This window comes from Pantherophis guttatus, chromosome 2 (assembly GCF_059756535.1).
Source record: "Pantherophis guttatus breed Tessera chromosome 2, ASM5975653v1, whole genome shotgun sequence".
NCBI classification, from domain to species: domain Eukaryota; kingdom Metazoa; phylum Chordata; class Lepidosauria; order Squamata; family Colubridae; genus Pantherophis; species Pantherophis guttatus.
Genome location: NC_142064.1, coordinates 63,828,771 through 63,846,385, shown reverse-complemented (window position 1 = coordinate 63,846,385; position 17,615 = coordinate 63,828,771). Strand labels below are relative to the sequence as shown.

The 17,615-nt window shown below is 40.2% G+C and overlaps 1 protein-coding gene across 16 annotated transcripts in view; it reads left to right on the top strand.

Annotated features, from left to right (window-relative positions):
• Positions 1–17,615, top strand: part of NTRK2 (neurotrophic receptor tyrosine kinase 2) — a 208,126-nt gene that overhangs the window by 125,788 nt on the left and 64,723 nt on the right. The window lies entirely within an intron of this gene.

The following is a 17,615-nucleotide window of genomic DNA, read 5'->3' as shown; positions in this document are numbered from 1 at the left end:
TGTTCACATCTGAACCCTAACTGAAAAAGCATGTTCTTCATGACACTATCTATGACCCACCACACAATCTTGGTTGCCCACGATTTTCAAATATTGATAAAGGATAGATTATAGCTTTGGTCATGCCCATCGTATTTGCATCATTTCCTGGTAACGGTATGAACAATACTGATACGTTTTGCCACATTTGGGGCAATAGGCCACAAGTGTAACCGAAGCCCACTTCCATCCCAGGTGTGCTCACACTTGTTTATGCACACCAAATCTCCAATCTAAACACTAACCTAGATTTTACTGACATTCCACTAAAATGGAACCATATGCAACATACCGGTGCACACTCAGGCAATCTCTAGTAAACTTTTAATTTATTTCGGTGATATAAATTTACAACTTCATAAAATAAAAATGAAATACTTATTGAACTGTACAGTATATCTTTACAGTTACCCCCATGCTGGCAGAGATGTTACAGTTGTGCTTATATTTCCAAGAGAAATTGGATCAGTGGCATCTGCAGCTCAAAACAGGCAAGATGGTGGTTTTGAAACACAACTGAAGCCCTGCCGTTTTGTATATTTGTGTAAATCATTGTACATCCCAAAGAATTGGATTGGAATGCCACAACTGGCATCATTCCTGTTTTGACCGCCCTGATGGATATTGCTAAGTTGCACCAACCTAACTGTAAGCAATGTCAGTGGATCCCCAATATTCAGTAATAGTGTTAGTTTACGTGATCAATAGGTGTTAGTTGTCATTTTTGAAGAAATGAATGTTTTGCCTATTTCAACTGTGTTAAAAATCCTAACTCACAAAATACACTACACTGGAACAGAACAAATTACAAAAGCTGTATCAGTATGACAGATTTTTGACACATGCACTTAAACAGTTGTAAAATAAATACACAGTAAGTTCACTTCATAATAAAGACAGCTTATTCTGTAGCCATAAATAATAATTTAAAGAGTACAATGTTGTTGCTTGATTTGGAACTTGTATGCCCTTGCTAAGCATGTAGAAACAGATGTACATGCTTACTTGGACTTAGAAGTCTAAGCTTGACTCCCATGGCTAAGTCATATTTTTTTTCCAAAAAATTGCAACTGTCCTCTAAATTGTGGCCTTAGCTTTATGCCAATAAAAATATTACTACTACTACTTAAACCAAAAGAGGAAGAAACCTAAGAAAATAATTTAAAAGGAGTATCATTAAAACCATTAAATAATATCATATTGGATAACCCTATCAAAGTTCATTTTTTCCAACATGTAATCTTGAACAGTAACTAGTCAGTGTAGTCCTTTCCTTTCCTTTCCTTTCCTTTCCTTTCCTTTCCTTTCCTTTCCTTTCCTTTCCTTTCCTTTCCTTTCCTTTCCTTTCCTTTCCTTTCCTCCCCTCCCCCATCCCACCTTACTCTACCCTCCCCTCCCCTTCTTTCCTTTCCTTTTTTCCCACAAAGAATGGCTATTTTTAATGAACATCACAAGCTAGGAAGGCAGTGAATTGTGCAGATAAATTTGAGTCCAAGTATGTAACTAACCTTCATTTAAAGTCTCTTGTCCAACATGTACAGGTTTATCACAAAATAAGCCAGATTTTTCCAAAAACAAATCCAAGCACCTGCTCTCCATCTCTAAACTTTTAATTACTTTAATGTTATTACTTAATTACATTAATCCAACCAGAGTACATATTTCTACACATTGAAATCTGTTCCTACAACTGGTTTTTCTTGATCTTGTTTAAGGGAGATGAAATGTTTGTCCTCAGTGCAGACAAAAACAAGCACCAGAGGTGGAGGAGAAATTCATTCCATTCAAATTCCTAGATTATTTAATCAAATAAACTTCCAAACTGAAGCACAAATTACAGAGCAATTCCATGCCAATTGTGTATTCCTGAGGAATTTTGCAATGCAGTGACCACCTCAGTTATACGCAAAAGCTGTCCACTCAGATTGTGCATTGTGTATTGTGTATACTAGACAGCGGCTCCAACTCATGCAGATAAACTCCTTCAGCCTGTTCTTTTAGAGTTACTCTAGCATCCAATATGTGGCAGCTGCCAACATTTTCCAATAAATGGAATCTCTGGTCCTTCTTGGCGAACATGTTGACTCAAATATATACAGGTGGTCCTCAATTTACGACCATAGCTGAGCCTCAAATTTCCATTGCTAACCGAGAGAGTTGTTAAGTGAGTTTTGCCCCATTTTACAACCTTTGTCATCACCGTGAAGAAGTGAAGCAGTGCCGTTGTGAAGTTAGTCATGCAGTTGTGAAGTGGATCTGGCTTGCCCATTGACTTTGCTTGTCAGAAAATCGCAAAAGGTGGATTGCGTGACCCTGGGACCCTGCAACCGTCATAAATATGAGCCAGTTGCCAAGCATCCCAAATTTTGACCACGAGGATGCTACAATGGCTTTCAATGTGAAAAATGGTCACAAGTCACTTTTTCAATGCCATTGTAACTTCAAACGGTCGCTAAATGAAAAGTTGTAAGTCGAGGACTACCTTTACATTACCCATCGATCTAGAATCCATTTCGTTGCCATTGTTATTACAGTTGCCACTGTGATGTTTACTGTTTCTATATGTTTCAGATGGACCCTAGTGCAATTCTGATGAACCTTTTCATGCTTTCAGTGAACAAGAGGAGGAAGGGAACAGGACTGTGCTCTGCCCCTAGCGCTTATGTGTCCTGCTGGCCATGCTCCCCCCTCCCATGAACTGAGTTCATTTCCTCCAAGGGGGGGGGGTCCTACACAAATACACCTATATGTACATAGGGACTTTCATGCAGTCTGGCATTCAGTGTGTAACCCGGGTTTTAGCCTCATGCTAGCCTTTGTGCATTCTGCTGTACTCCTACAGGTATCCATTTTATGTGTTAAGCACATAGGGTGTACTTTGTCTGTTTGTATGCTTGATCCAGTATAACGCATAAAATGAGGCTATTATTCAAGTTGTTCTAATATCCATTATTTGATGCAATTACTTTCTTTGGAATTTTACTTTAATGGCAAGTGTCAGCTGAAAGGAAGAAAAAGAAGTCTGCAAGCTGTACTGGGGGGAAAACAGTTTTAATTTTTAATTCCTAGTGAATTTGTGTTGTTTGTTGTTATTATCTCTGGATTAAAATATCTGAGAACCATTAAGGTAAGAATGCTAGGAGTAAATTAAAAGAACTATTCATGAATCAGTCAAACTTCTCTCTAATTTGTTATTAAATGATCATGTAATTAATCAAGTGTCTGTACTTGCATTATGTTCCTTGCCTCTGGCAAGAGTTCCAGAGGAGAGTCTGGAATAAAAGCAATTGTTGATTCAACAGACTTGTTGTTGACAAGCTGGTGTTCAATTATAATAGTAATGTTGTTGCTTCCAAAGGATTGTTTCCACAGTGATACAATCAGAAGTAACATAATGAGTAGCCTGTTAATGAGTGGAATACTCTGTTGGCCTCTTCTTCTTCTCTTCGTTTTCCTTCTCTTCCCCCAACCCTTCTCCTTCATAACCACTATTCCATGTCCCCCTCCTCCTCCTCCTCCTCCTCCTCCTCCTCCTCCTCCTCCTCCTCCTCCTCCTCCTCCTCCTCCTCCTAGTCATAAAGTATCTTTCAATTTCTTCAAAACTCTTTATCAGATTGGACTTTTCAAACAATTGGGAAAGAATCTGAATACAATATCATTGTTTTCCAGGTTTACAAGTTCTAACAGTTTTGAGCTGGAATCCTAGAGAATTTTTATGGACATAATTAAATTAAAGTTCCCAAAATTCAAGACAGATAACAGAACTGTTGGATGTTGCTGTTATTTAAACATATGCAAACACTGTTTCCAAACCCTTTTTGCAAAGATCCTTTGACGCACTATCAGAGAATGAATATGAAAAGCGGAGCTGAGGGTTAATCTGAAGGTGGTGTACTAGATTAAAAAAAAAACACCCTATAAATTCCAAAGTTTAATGTTCTGTTTTCAGATGGGATCCAGATCCTGCAATTTCAAGAGAAATGTGTATCTGATATTTCAACCTATTAGATTATTTCATACAATACAGAGATCTGAACAAATTATTCTATGTTACCCCCCCCCCTTTTACTATTCCAGATTGGAGGGGCAGGATCAGGGGTTTTTTTAAAAAAAATCAAAACAAAACAAAATAAAAACATAAAAGCGTGCCTATTTCTAATACAGGTGGTCCTCAATTTACAACCATTGTTTATTGACTGTTCAAAGTTACAACAGGACTGAAAAAAATGACTTATGACCAGTTTTCAGACCTGCAATCATAACATCCCCCCATGGTCACGTGATCAAAATTTGCATGTATTTATAGCAATACCAATAGCACTTCGACTTATATACCGCTTCATACTGCTTTTACAGCCCTCTCTAAATGGTTTACGGAGTCAGCATATTGCCCCCAACAATCTGGGTCCTCATTTTACTGACCTCGGAAGGATGGAAGGCTGAGTCAACCTTGAGCCTGGTGAGATTCGATCTGCCAAACTGCTGGCAGCCGGTGATCAGCACAAGTAGCCTGTAGTACTGCACTCTAACCACTGCGCCACCACGGCTCATATTTATGATAGTTGCGCTCTCTTGGGGTGATGGGATCACCATTTTTAACGTTACCAGCCGACTTCCAACAAGCAAAGTTAATGGGGGGGGGAAACAGATTCATTTAACAACTGCATGATTCACTTAGCAACTACAGTGATTCGTTTAACAACTGTGGCAAAAAAAAAACTTGTAAAATGGGTGCAACTGACTTAACAACTGCCTTGCTTAGTAATGGGAATTTTGGGCTCAATTGTGATTGTAAATTGAGGACTATCCCTACTTACAAGGTGGATAAGAGGTCTTTAATTTTCTTTTTATGATTCAGTGGCATGGGACTTTCTCTTCACCAGTATTTTCCAGAAATTTATGGAATGCCAAAGCAATCATGCATGCCCTATGGACATTCTAGGAAAAAACACTGCTGATGCATATCAGGAGAACAGTGTGCACCCAGAAAATACTTCTGTGATTGTATCAATGTTTGAATCAAAGAGGTGTTAAGACTGCTCAGTTTGTTTGCTGAGAACAATATATTAAAAATCTTTAATGGTAGCCAAGTTTGCCCATGCACATTTGAAAGAAATGTCATCATTAGAGTATGAGATTATATCAAGAATTCCTCAATTGGGCCTAAGAAAAGTACTCTTGTGGGGGGAGGGGAAGGAAGGTGGAGATTTACTTCTGAATATGTTTTGTTGGTGGGTTCATTGTCCCATCCTGGCTGCTGCAGTAGAAAACTCTTTGCTGTGTTTGAGGGACATATCACCTAAGTCTCATCCCCAACCACTGCTAAGCCAGCTGCTGTTCCAATTTAAAAGTGGCCCTTCTTTTTCCAACATGAAACATTTCATAAAGAATGGATGACACAAGGGATTATGGGCAGGGTTGGGTTGCTGGGGGTTTGCAGGGGTTCGGGAGAACCTCTAGCTAAGATTATGTGCAGTTCGGAGAACCCCCAAATCCCACTCCTGGCTGGCCCCGCCCCACCCACCCCTCCTAGGAGTCCCCACACAACTCGTTTTGGATGCAGGTAAGTGCAGGGCATGCGCAGAGCCTCAGGGAGGGCGAAAAACAGGCCTACCAGAAGTTCGGTAGCCTATTGGCCCATTTCCATCCTCTAGAGGGCCTCCGAGCCTGGGGAGGCCATTTTCGCCCTCCCAGAGGCTCAAAGAAAGCCTCCAGAGCCCGGGGAGAGCAAAAACGCCCTGCCTGCCATGGTACAGGAGGCCGACTAGGCCACATCCACCTTGGCCACGCCCACCCAGCAACTGGGCAGAGAACCCCTTGCTTAAATTTTTGAAGCCCACCCCTGATTATGGGGATGTAAGAAATGTTCCAGATGGTTCGGCAAATGCTGCTGAAACACATCTTCCCCATCCAGTTGCTGGTCCTTGGCCTTGGCTATTTTGCCCTTAGTTGGGAGAGAGACTGAACACCTTTTGTCTCTTAACCTTGAATCACTGAATTCTAAGGAGATCAATAGATTCATCGCACAAGAATCCAGTTGTGGATTACGTTTTGTGTGAGTCTCTGTATGGGTCTGTGTGCAGGGCAAGATCATAAAGTAGGCAAAGTGGATGATAAATACACATTCACAAACACAAAGAGGGATGAAGGTTTGTGAGAGAGGAGGCTGCTTCTCTGACTAACATAGATTCATGGGGGAAATTGGTTTCAGTTGGTGGAAGCTCTAGAACAGGAGTCTCCAACCTTGGCAACTTTAAGCCTGGCGGACTTCAACTCCCAGAATTCTGGGAGTTGAAGTCCATCAGGCTTAAAGTTGCCAAGGTTGGAGAGACCTCTGCTCTAGAAATACAGTAGCAGTGAGTGCTTTCCAATTCCACCTTCTCTGCCTTATATTTCAAACCAACTCTTCTAAACATTTAGGCAGACTTCTGGGATGGGGGTGCTTTGACATAAGTATAAATATCTTCTGAATAGGTTGACTTCAAGAAGGCTTCATTTTACGGGATGATAGACCTTCTGCCAATAGATAGAAGGATAGAGGAAACCCACCAGTCACTGCCTTGAAACTGCCTGATATGAAATTTTGCAAAGGCAGCGAAATTGCCCAGGCTCCTTGCTAAGGTACAAAATCCCCCAGATGTGAATGGAAACTATTTGCCAGTGAACTAAATTGCAGATTTATATCTTGTGTATTGCAGTAATCATGCTGCTGACCAGAGCACCAACTCCCAGTCATCATCTTCTCAATATAGCGAACGCTTTTTGTAGGAGCTATAATACAAGCATCCTATGTGCTTTTATTCGTTCATTTAATGGGCTTAGCAAATCACTGACATGGCAGTAGCTAAACAAATTTACTGTTGGTCATTCGGTGTTTACCTCTGTGCTTAGCACACCATTTGAGGTAGCACAGTAAGCAAGGCACACTCAAATTTCTAAAGTCCTTAACACTTTTAAGTTCTAACTGCTTTTACAGCCACATGCAATTCATTATAATTGAGTGCTTTTTGACCCAAGCTTTCCTTTGAAAAAGAAATAGGATTTGTAGATAATCAGCTGGCTGGTTTTGCTAAGGCAGGGGAAGCAGAATGCTTAAAATAGTCACGCTGTTAAACTCTTGATGAAACATATTAGTCTTGAAAAGTTGCAGGGAGAAAGAGTGGTGAGAGGCAGATAAAAAGGAAGACAGACCAATGTCTAGCAGCTGTTTACTTTTATTTATTTATTTTTTAAATTTGATTTATATGCCGCCCTTCTCCGGAGACTCAGGGCGGCTTACAATGCGTTAAGCAATAGCCTTCATACTTTTGTATATTTATACAAAGTCAGCTTATTGCCCCCACAAACTGGGTCCTCAATTTACCCACCTTAGAAAGGATGGAAGGCTGAGTTGACTTTGAGCCTGGTGAGAATTGAACTCGCAGTAATTGCAGGCAGCTGGATGTTAAATGCTGCCTTAGGAGGCATTAGCCTCCTACGCCACTCAGGCTCTTTTCACTAATGGCTTAGAATCATAGGATTGGAAGAGACCTTGGAAGTCTTTTAGCCGATCCCCCAGCCCATGTCAGGAGACCTTATCTCATTTTAGACAAATGATTGTCAGTGGAAGTTGAGCACCCACAAGTCTACGAGGCAAACTGTTCCATTGATTAGTTGGTCTCACTGTCAAGAAATTTCTCCTTAATTCCAGGTTGGATCTCTCTTTAATGAGCTTCCATCATTGCTTCTTGTCCTATTCTCAGGAACTTTGAAGAATAAGTTGACCTCCACTCTTTGTAGTAGCCCCTCGTGAACTGAAGACAAGTATCATGTCACCCCTAATTCTTCTCTTCTTTAGAATAGACATAAATAGTTCCCTTAACCATTCCTCATATGATTTATCTTCATCTTCGTTATTCTTCTCTGCACTCTTTCTAGGGTCTCAGCATCTTTCTTTTATTGTGGTGACCAGAATTGGATGCAGTATTCCAAGTGTGGCCTAAGTAGTGCAGTATAAAGCCGTACGATTGCTACCTGTGATCTTGATGCTACCCCCCCTTTGTTGATGCAGCCTAAATACTGCATTGGCTTTTTTTGCAGCTGCAGCACACTGCTGGTTCATACTGGAGTGGTGGCCCACTAGGGACACATATATCTCTCCCACAGTTACTATTCTTCAGCCAGGTATTGACTATTCTATTCTGGTGCATTTGATTTTGCATTCCTAAATGGAGGAGTTTTCTTTTCTCACCGCTCAATTGCATCTTGTTAGCTAGGTCCCAATGCTCAAGTCTGCCGAGTTCATTCTGAATCTCCTCTCAGGTGTTAGTAGTGCTCCTTAACTTGGTGTCACCTCTAAATTTGATGAGTTCTCCTTCTATTCCCCCATCTAGATCATTCATGAACATGTTGAAGAGCACTAGCCCTAAAAGAGTAATTGTTCTCTCTTACCAAAAGTAGGTTGTGGTTTACTTTATATTCAAACAAAATTCAAACTTTAAATTTGAACAATATTTTGCTGGGCTACATCTCAGGCAATTAAAGCTCTCAAGGAATCCTTTCTTCATACCAGGCATGTAAATCTGCAGAACTTGAGTTAAAGCACAGAAGGTGTTTGAATCTGTGACAGTAACTTTTATTATTCTCTCTGATTAGCAACTTTCATTGAGGAAGTGCATTCATACGCATAAGGTGTAGTGAGTCAGGTTTTAGAATGTTTGCTTTTTATGTTGCTGACCATGGACTTATAATGTTACTATTTTAAAACTCATCCAATTTGGGAGCCAGTGCACTAGCATCCATAGGAAGGGAATAAAAAAATCAAGATGTCTTTTTTGTATAAGCATTGGTGTCACATTCACATGCAGAGGTACAAAGGGAGAGGACCTCAACTTTACTTCTGTGTCCCCATGGATGTAGTTGAGCTGGTGGCTTTTATATTTACAAGTTGATAAGCTGCAGTTTCCATACTTCAAGAGTAAACCTGACCTCAATAGGAACTAGCAACTCTATTGCTAAGTGGTATGGTTGTTAAGCCTGACCATGCTGATTTATGACCTCAGTTTTGCCAGTTCCTGCTGCAGTCATTAAGTGAATCATCATGGATCATTAAGTGTGATGTCATATGACTGTGATTTGCAACTCCCTGACTTTGACTTCTCATTGACTTTGTCAGAAGACGGCTGAGAATATTGCAAATGGCGATCATGTGACTGTAAGACACTGTGACCACCATAAATGCAAGCTAGTTGCCAAGTACCCAAATCACAATTACGTGACAGCAGGGACACTGCAACAGCCACAATTTCAAGATCAGTCATAAATCTCATTTTTAGCACTGTTGTAACTTTGAACAGTCGCTGAATGTCCTGGTTGATAAGCAAGGACTACCTCTACTTCAAATGCATCTGACACTTACACAAGTCTTTTCCAAAATCCATCCTTGTGCTATTAATATTTGCATGTATACACCAGATAATTAAGACCCCATGATATATAGATTTTTCCATGTGAATATAGGGAAGAGGAAATGGAGTTAGGCACAATCAAACTTTTGTTATTATTTCATACCTAGTTTGAAAGGAACACATTGAAAATCCATGCATACAATTCAAATATCTCTTCTAGTTAAATAAGCCTATAACCTGGTGAGAGTTAGGATGCCCAATAACAAGGAATTAAATGCCTGGAGTCACTGAGAGTTGGGAGGCTTATAAATAATATTATGATTGCTTGCACAGTCATCCAGATGTTTAGACTGGATTTGGCATTGCATGCACAAATATAATGGACAATTTCTCACTGAGCTACCGACATACCTACTAAAAAGCTCTTTTTCAAAGCAAATGTTCAGTCAGTTGGTAAACAGGTGCTCTAGGCTGTCTTAAGATAAATTAATTTAAATTAATAGTCGCTAAAACGCTTAACCAGGAAAATAGGAAGAAAATCTGATTAAAGCAGCAAATCAACTGAGGTCTGGAGGTTTTCTTTGATGCACAGCAGGTATGCTATATACCTTTTTGTCTAAAGTTCATTATGAATTTATCTCATTTATTTGGAACCAATTGGAAAAAAATTCACACACAGCAAAAGCTATTTTAGAAAGCCAGCATCTTGAGTATTACTTAGAAAGAAATTAGTAATGGAAGGAGTTTCAATAAGAACTATGGTGTGGGTCTTCTAACATGGTTTTTAGTCACCTTGTAGGGAGATGGGTAGCATAAGAGATAGATAGATAGATAGATAGATAGATAGATAGATAGATAGATAGATAGATGATAGATGATAGATGATAGATGATAGATTATTGATAGATAATGATTTCCCAAGCAGGTTGTGGCTTCTTAGATCTAGCCATGTACATATCAAACATAATTCTTAGTAAGTTTGTGTAACCTGTTCCTGGACTCTTGGGGGATAAAATTAGTCCTATGCATCATGCCTTAATCCTTACAATTTGGGGAGTCTGGTTTGTAAAAGGCTATGGTAGTATCAGGTCCAATTCTTTTGGATGCCTTTCTATTCTCAGTTTGAGAACGTGATCAAAGGTGCTTGGTACAGTTCATTCACTCAGCTGTTTTCTTTCCCCTGACTTCCCTTGTTTATTACATCTAAGGCAGGGATGGGGAACTATAGCAAAACTTTACAACTTGTGGATTTCAACTCCCAGCATTTCTGAGCCAGCAGTTGCCATAGATGCACACTCCTGATCTAAGGGAATGGGCTGTGCTCTGCTGGGCAAGAAATGTATACATTTGTCTCTATATGACTCTTAAAAAGAGGCCATTGTGACGTCACTCTTGGGAAAAAATGTGCAGGACTCAGGAGATCTGAATAACTTTTCTCTTATGACTAAGGTGCCTTTCTTTTTTTTTCTGTCATTTTTTAAATTTATATATAAGTATTTTGAATATAGTATATTGTCTGGGCATACCATTTTACTAAGGTGCCTTTCTTAATTAGGTTAAAAAGGTAAAGGTTTCACTGTCCAGTTGTGTCTGACTCTAGAGCATGTTGCTCAGCCAAGGGAGCCAGCATTGTCCGAAGACATTTCCCCTGGTCATATGGCCAGCATGGCTATATGCCAAAGGTGATGGAACACTGAAGTGGTGGTATCTATTAATCTACTCGCATTTGCATGCTTTAGAACTGCTAGGTAGGCAGGAGCTGGGCCAGGAACAGGAGTTCACCCCGTTGTGCAGTGTTTTTTTGGTCTTGAACCTGGGCTCACCCCTTCGTGCAGCACTCAGGTCTCAAACCCAGGCTGTGATCTTTCCAGCTGTCTTTAACTGCTGAGCCATTGTGCTTCCCTTTCTTAAGTAAAGTTTTTGAAAAGTACTGGTGAATCTGATCAGATCCATTCATGACTGAAACTAGGTTTCCAGAACTCTTTTAATTAGAATTTAGCTCGGTTTTTATACCGAAATTGTTTTGCTATAGGATGAGTTATGCTGGGAAGGAAGGAATTTTATGATCTTGTTAATTTTGCTTGAGTTTCTCAGCAGTCTTCGGTGCCATCCTTCAATAACAAATGAAAGATTTTCTGAACAAAGGATTTGTTGACACAGCTTTGTAGTAATCCCACTCAGAGCTGGATAGCCTTTTCTAGGAGGCACTAGGGAGTTTCTGTGCTACTCTGTGGTGTTTCTATTGTGGAGTTCTTCAAGGCTTACTTTTCTTCTCCATGCTGTTTAAGATTTATATGAAGTTACTGAGCAAAATCACTCAGAGATTTAGAGTGACATCATCAGTATGCTGATGACATTAAGCTCTATTTCTCCTTTTCATCAGATTCTAATCAGAGAGTAGAAATGACGAATTAGTGCCTGAGCACAGTAATGAACTAGATGGGGATCAAGAAACTGAAGTTCAATCTGGACAAGGTACAAATGACAATAGTGGAAGGTTTATTTGTCCAGGTGAGTGATGTTCAGCTAGTTTGGAAGACATAGTATTCCTCCAAAAGGGCCAAAGCTTGTAGGTTGAGGGTGCTTGGAGATCCATCTTTATAATTAGAGAGTCATGTTCTGTGGCATGAAGTATCTTTTACCAGGTATGTTCTTATTTAAATGAAAATAGCTTTGCTACAGTCACCTTTTTTTGGGGGGGGGACATCTTATGAGGCTGCTTTGGAAGATGATCTGGAAGCTTCAGTTAGCACAAAATGCTTGAAGCAAGAGTATTGGCTGAGATGATGAAAACATTACACCAATTTGATCCAATTTTCACAAGCTCTCATTTGTTTCCTCTTCCAATTCAAAGTGTTGATATTAAGTTATAAAGCCCTTCAGGGCTCAGGATAATAGTATCTGAAGAAGCCTCTTCCTGGATATTCCTATCTATAACTCAAGATCATTTTCAGGGAGCAGTGGTTGAATCACCCATGTAGAGATAAGATGACTGTGTGCCCCCTCATCTCTGGAAGGCCTTCCTTGTGACACTATACCTGACACTATTTTCTTTTTGGTGCCAGGCAAGGATTTCCTTCTTCCCCCAGGCATTTTAATCATTTTAATACATAGGTTGATTTTTAGAAGCCTACTCTTCAGGTATATTTTTTTTCAATCCGCTGCTTTTATTGTAGTGTTTCATTGTACTATATTTCAATGGTGTTCTACTTTATGTTAGAAAGTACTAGTGTATGAAGTCTGCTTCCGAAGGACAAGTGTTAAAATGCTTGTCATTATAATAGTTCCTGGAATCAGCCACAAACCCTGTCCCATTTTGGAGGAACTGTAGCTTCTTAGTGTTTTTCAAGACTAGCCCTCATAGAAAAGATTATTATTAACTAAAAAGCCAGAAGAATGAGTCAGCTTGATCATATCAGAATGATTTAGAAATATTTGCTGTTGGTGATTCAATCAAAACTGAAAAAAATAACTTCTTTACCAGAAGAGCGTCCTAAATTTCCAGAGGACAATTCAGTAATGCTTATTTCTCCCATTTTTCCCCCTCTGGGGTTTAAAAGTGGAAATGGGATTCCCAGTTTAAGGAATGGGATATTCCTACTTTTTTTTTTTTAAATCCAAACACTGAAAAAAACCCTGAACAGATTCTTTTGGGGATGGGTTTGTGTGTACATGTGCATTCACAGGTGTGTTGAATAGATATTCCCTAGCTTCATAATTTGAGAACTTAACTATTATGTCCTGTCTTAGATATGAAAGCCAGCTGGGTAACCTTGAACCAATCACTCATTGCTCAACCCAGCTCATCGGATTGTTGTTTTTGAGGGAAAAATAGGAGGAGGAAAGTATGTCGGATAGGTTGACTGCCTTGTGTTATTTGTAAAAATAATAAAGGCATGATACAAACAAATATATAAATAAATACAACCCATACAACTATTCCCCTCAGTATAAAGGTAAAGGTTCCCTCGCACATATGTGCTAGTCATTCCCAACTCTAGGGGGCGGTGCTCATCTTCGCTTCAAAGCCGAAGAGCCAGCACTGTCCAAAGACATCTCCATGGTCATGTGGCTGGCATGAATAAACGCCAAAGAAAGACAGAACGCTGTTACCTTCCCACCAAAGGTGGTCCCTATTTTTCTACTTGCATTTTTTACATGCTTTCGAACTGCTAGGTTGGCAGAAGCTGGGACAAGTAACGGGAGCTCACCCCGTTACGCGGCACTAGGGATTCGAACCGCTGAACTGCTGACCTTTCGATTGACAAGCTTAGCGTCTTAGCCACTGAGCCACCGCATCCCTCTCCCCTCAGTATATGCATGGAAAATAGGCCAGAAAAATAGTATGAACTAATGATATTGAAAATTTCTGAAAAATTCAAGAGGGACACATGTGCTTTTCTAGTTCCAAGAGAGACCAACAGGTTTTCAATTCTGTCCTAAATTAGCCTGAATCCAGATTAGAATGTATTATGGTAATCTGTTTCTTCCATAGTTCCCCTGCCTCTGCAAAGATATGGTGCCTCATCGAATTTACTCAGTCAAATAATATTTTTATTTTCAACATAATGAATAAAAAGGTGACCTCTACCTTTAAAATGTTCTCTAATCTAGTAGCAAAAAGCAGATGAAATGTATGCATAGGATATACGTAGAGCCAGTGGTTAACTCAGAGAGATCCACAAAATGTTTCCAGTCCAGAGACAGCCACATATTCTTGCATACTTAAATCCACCTGGACTAAAAACTGAAGAACCTCTAGGCAGCACATGCCTCCAGCAAGCCCACTCAGGAAGCAAGATGGTCAGCTGAGCTACAGCATTCCCAATTCAGACCGCGATCGGGCGATCCGGTAGAGATTGTGGCAGGTGGTTTGGAGAATCGATAGCGATGGTGGCGTGAGGCTCTGCCCACCTGCCCAGGTGTTGTTACTTCCTGCTTTTAAAAGGTAAAAAAAAGGCTCTGACACTCGTGCCACAGCTGTGATTGTCAGAGCCTTTTTTTTTTACTTTTAAAAGCAGTTTTTATAACCTATTCACCCAAATAGGTTGTAAAAAAATGCTTTAAAAATTAAAACAAAAGTTGGCCACGCCCACCCAGTCACATTACTCCCCCCCACCAAGACACACCCACAGAACCGGTAGTAACAAATTTTACATTTCACCACTGGCTTATGCTATCTTAGAAAGTTCAGGCCATCTTTTCTAGTTTCACAAACTGATTGTTTCAAGTATCACCTGTTTAATTCTTTAGACTACATCCATAAGATTACTTGGGGGGGGTGAGTTGTTTAATTTTTTGACCAGAAAGAGGGGGTTGCTAATCAGCTGATGCTCAGAAAGAGACCAAATACCTAGCTTTCCTGAAGGAAGGCTCTGTTCATACAGCGAAGAAATGGCTGTGAGGACAGTCTTCCTGGCCTTGTCTTTCGGCAGTCTTCCACTTATTCCATTGCCCAAGTCCTCTTTCCAGTGCTTCCATTCTTGCTGAGGACAACCAGACACTCCTGGGTTGAGTCAAATTCTATGCCATTGACTTCTCACCACACTGAACTTCTACTTTTATGAAGTGAAAAAGGAGTGCTGTTTTCATATTCCAGTATCTTGTGTCCTAACTCGGTGCTGCCTCTACCATAATAATTAGGTTTCCGCTGTCAGCAGTATTTTACACCAATAAACAAAGGAGGGCAGAAAATTGGATAGACTTAGAGGCAGGTTATAGTCTTCAGGAGCTCTTTCCCGCCATATTATCAACTCGAAGGCAAAATAAATATTTTTGGTAGGAAAGCATATCCCTATAGCCATCTCATTTGCCAGAGAAGCAGAAGTAAAGGATCCACTTATTTTTCCCCTCAAACAAAAGCATCCAAGCAGGAATTAAACACACTCTGTCATACAGCTGACTCAGCAAAATAATAGCATCTTCCATCACTGTGCATTACCACGGCTGGCTCCACATTGCTGAAAGCTAAGGCTAGACCTGAGGAATTTCCCTTCAGTGAAGATAGATTACTCAAGCAGCAAGAGAGATACCACTCTGAATAGTGTTTAGAATTTCATAAAACAGAACGCAAAGGGGAACTGCAACAACTTGATGTTGTCTCCACCCTGCTACCGTCCATGGCCTTATTCATGTCACAACTAGAGGCTGTTTCAAATGGAATAGCAAACTGTCCTATGGCTTGGGGCTCTCACAGTAGAACAGCCATGTTTTCAAGGTAAACGAACTGCCTTAAATCTTCAGGTTCCACTGATTTTTTGACAAGGCTACCACAGTGAGTTCTGGGCTACATCCACATCAAGCCTTCCTGCGTCTTCCAAGGTATCTTCAAAGGCTATATCAACATGGATTTTGACTAGCGTTGGATCTTCACTACATTAACTGTTTATGAGAAACTGTCATTTGAAGACAGAAAGGGATATGTTTTACACCAATAATTTGCAGGAAGCAAGCTTCAAGGTATCCAGTATGATTACCCCTTCCGTTGTTTCACAACAGAGTAATCTATTTACCATTGTAACATTTTGCCTTATGAGTTACCAAGGACCCCAAGTCTTTTATGTAAATATATGACACATGTAATTGGTTCTATGTCTCCAAAGAATCATTTTGTTTCCTTATTTAAAAGTGTGCTTCAGCAGTGGGTTTCAAATCCTGGCACTACCGGTTCGCTATTGGTAGCACACGGATGTGCAGCACTTCTGCGCATGTGCAGAGCATTTTTGATGACATCTGGGTTGGTGGGCAGAGCCTCCCACCGTTGCCACTATGGCCCATGGATTAATTAATTACCTCTCATAATACCTCTCTTCTTCCTCAAAGATTACCCAATTCCTATAGGCAAGTGTAGATACTACACTTTCTCCTAACAGAGGAGAAACTCTGTTTGGTGCCAGTGTGTACTTTGGGTGTTTCCACACAGTATTTCCCCTTTAACAAACTGACACCATCTTACAACTGCTGGGCCCTAGGGCAACTGTTCCTTCAAATGTCTGTTTCATTTATCTGATTGGGCCACTCCAGGTATGGTCTGTCCACTCCACTTTTCGTGAACTTGGATGTGACATCTCTTCTTCTCCGTTCCACTCTATATCTAGGAATCCCTCCACTGGTGGCTGTTCTCAGATAATCTTTTTGGAGATGTTCCCTTTATGACTTTCTTCATGATGCATGTCTTCACTACAGTAGGAGATCACACCTCTGTGGTCTCTGCATCAAAGGTGTAAAACACTAAAAGTGTGGAGGGCAACTTTAGCTTTCCAAGACTGTCTGTATGGTCAAACTGTCCAGATTGCAAACCTGGAAATGGTCTCAATCAAATATTCCATCAGAAACATATCTTCTGAAATCCAGCTGGGACAACTGATTTATTTGCATTACGGGACAACAGAAAAATCCACGCTTTTTTCCTCAGGAGGGCAGAATAAATCTTCATGGTCTTGGGTGATGCTTTCATTTTCTCTTAAAATATACCCCTGTTTCATATTTCCTCTGATTGCTGTTGAGAGTTGGATGAAGATTGACAAATATTTTTTTTCCCAAATGCCTTTTTATCACACTTTTGTGGTCTTGGCAACCATGGATTCAGAGTGGATACAGTGAATATTGGAACTGTCTATCCTTTGTACTGTTGATTGCTGAATAAAACCAAAAGTAGATTTATTGGAAAAAAGGGGGGAATAAGGCTACTGAAATTTCAACAATTAGACTATACTGATTTCAGATGTAATTTTATACAAACAAGAAATAATGGTTGGAAACTAACCAAGGAGAGAAGCCACCTAGAACTAAGGAGAAATTTCCTAACGGTGAGAAAAATTAACCAATGGACTAGCTTACCTTCAGATACCTACCATCACTGAAGACCTTCAAAAAGAGACTGGACACCCATTTATTTGTTGGACTAGAAAACCTCCAAGGTTCCTTCCAATTCTATTATTCTTTGTTCTATGTTCTATGTTCATCTCCCAGCCTACTGAAGCAGAAACTTTTTCAGTCCCTTAGCCATGACCTTTGTGTGAACAGGTGAAGAGCTTGTTCTTTGGATTAATAAGTAAGCAACGCCCAAGTGTCCAAAATCAGAATCTCTCTCAACATTGAATGTACAACTACCTCCTCTCTATGTTGCTACCCCCCTCCCCCACCTTCTGGGAATATGTCTGCCTTCTAAACTGATCCAACAAATTTTCT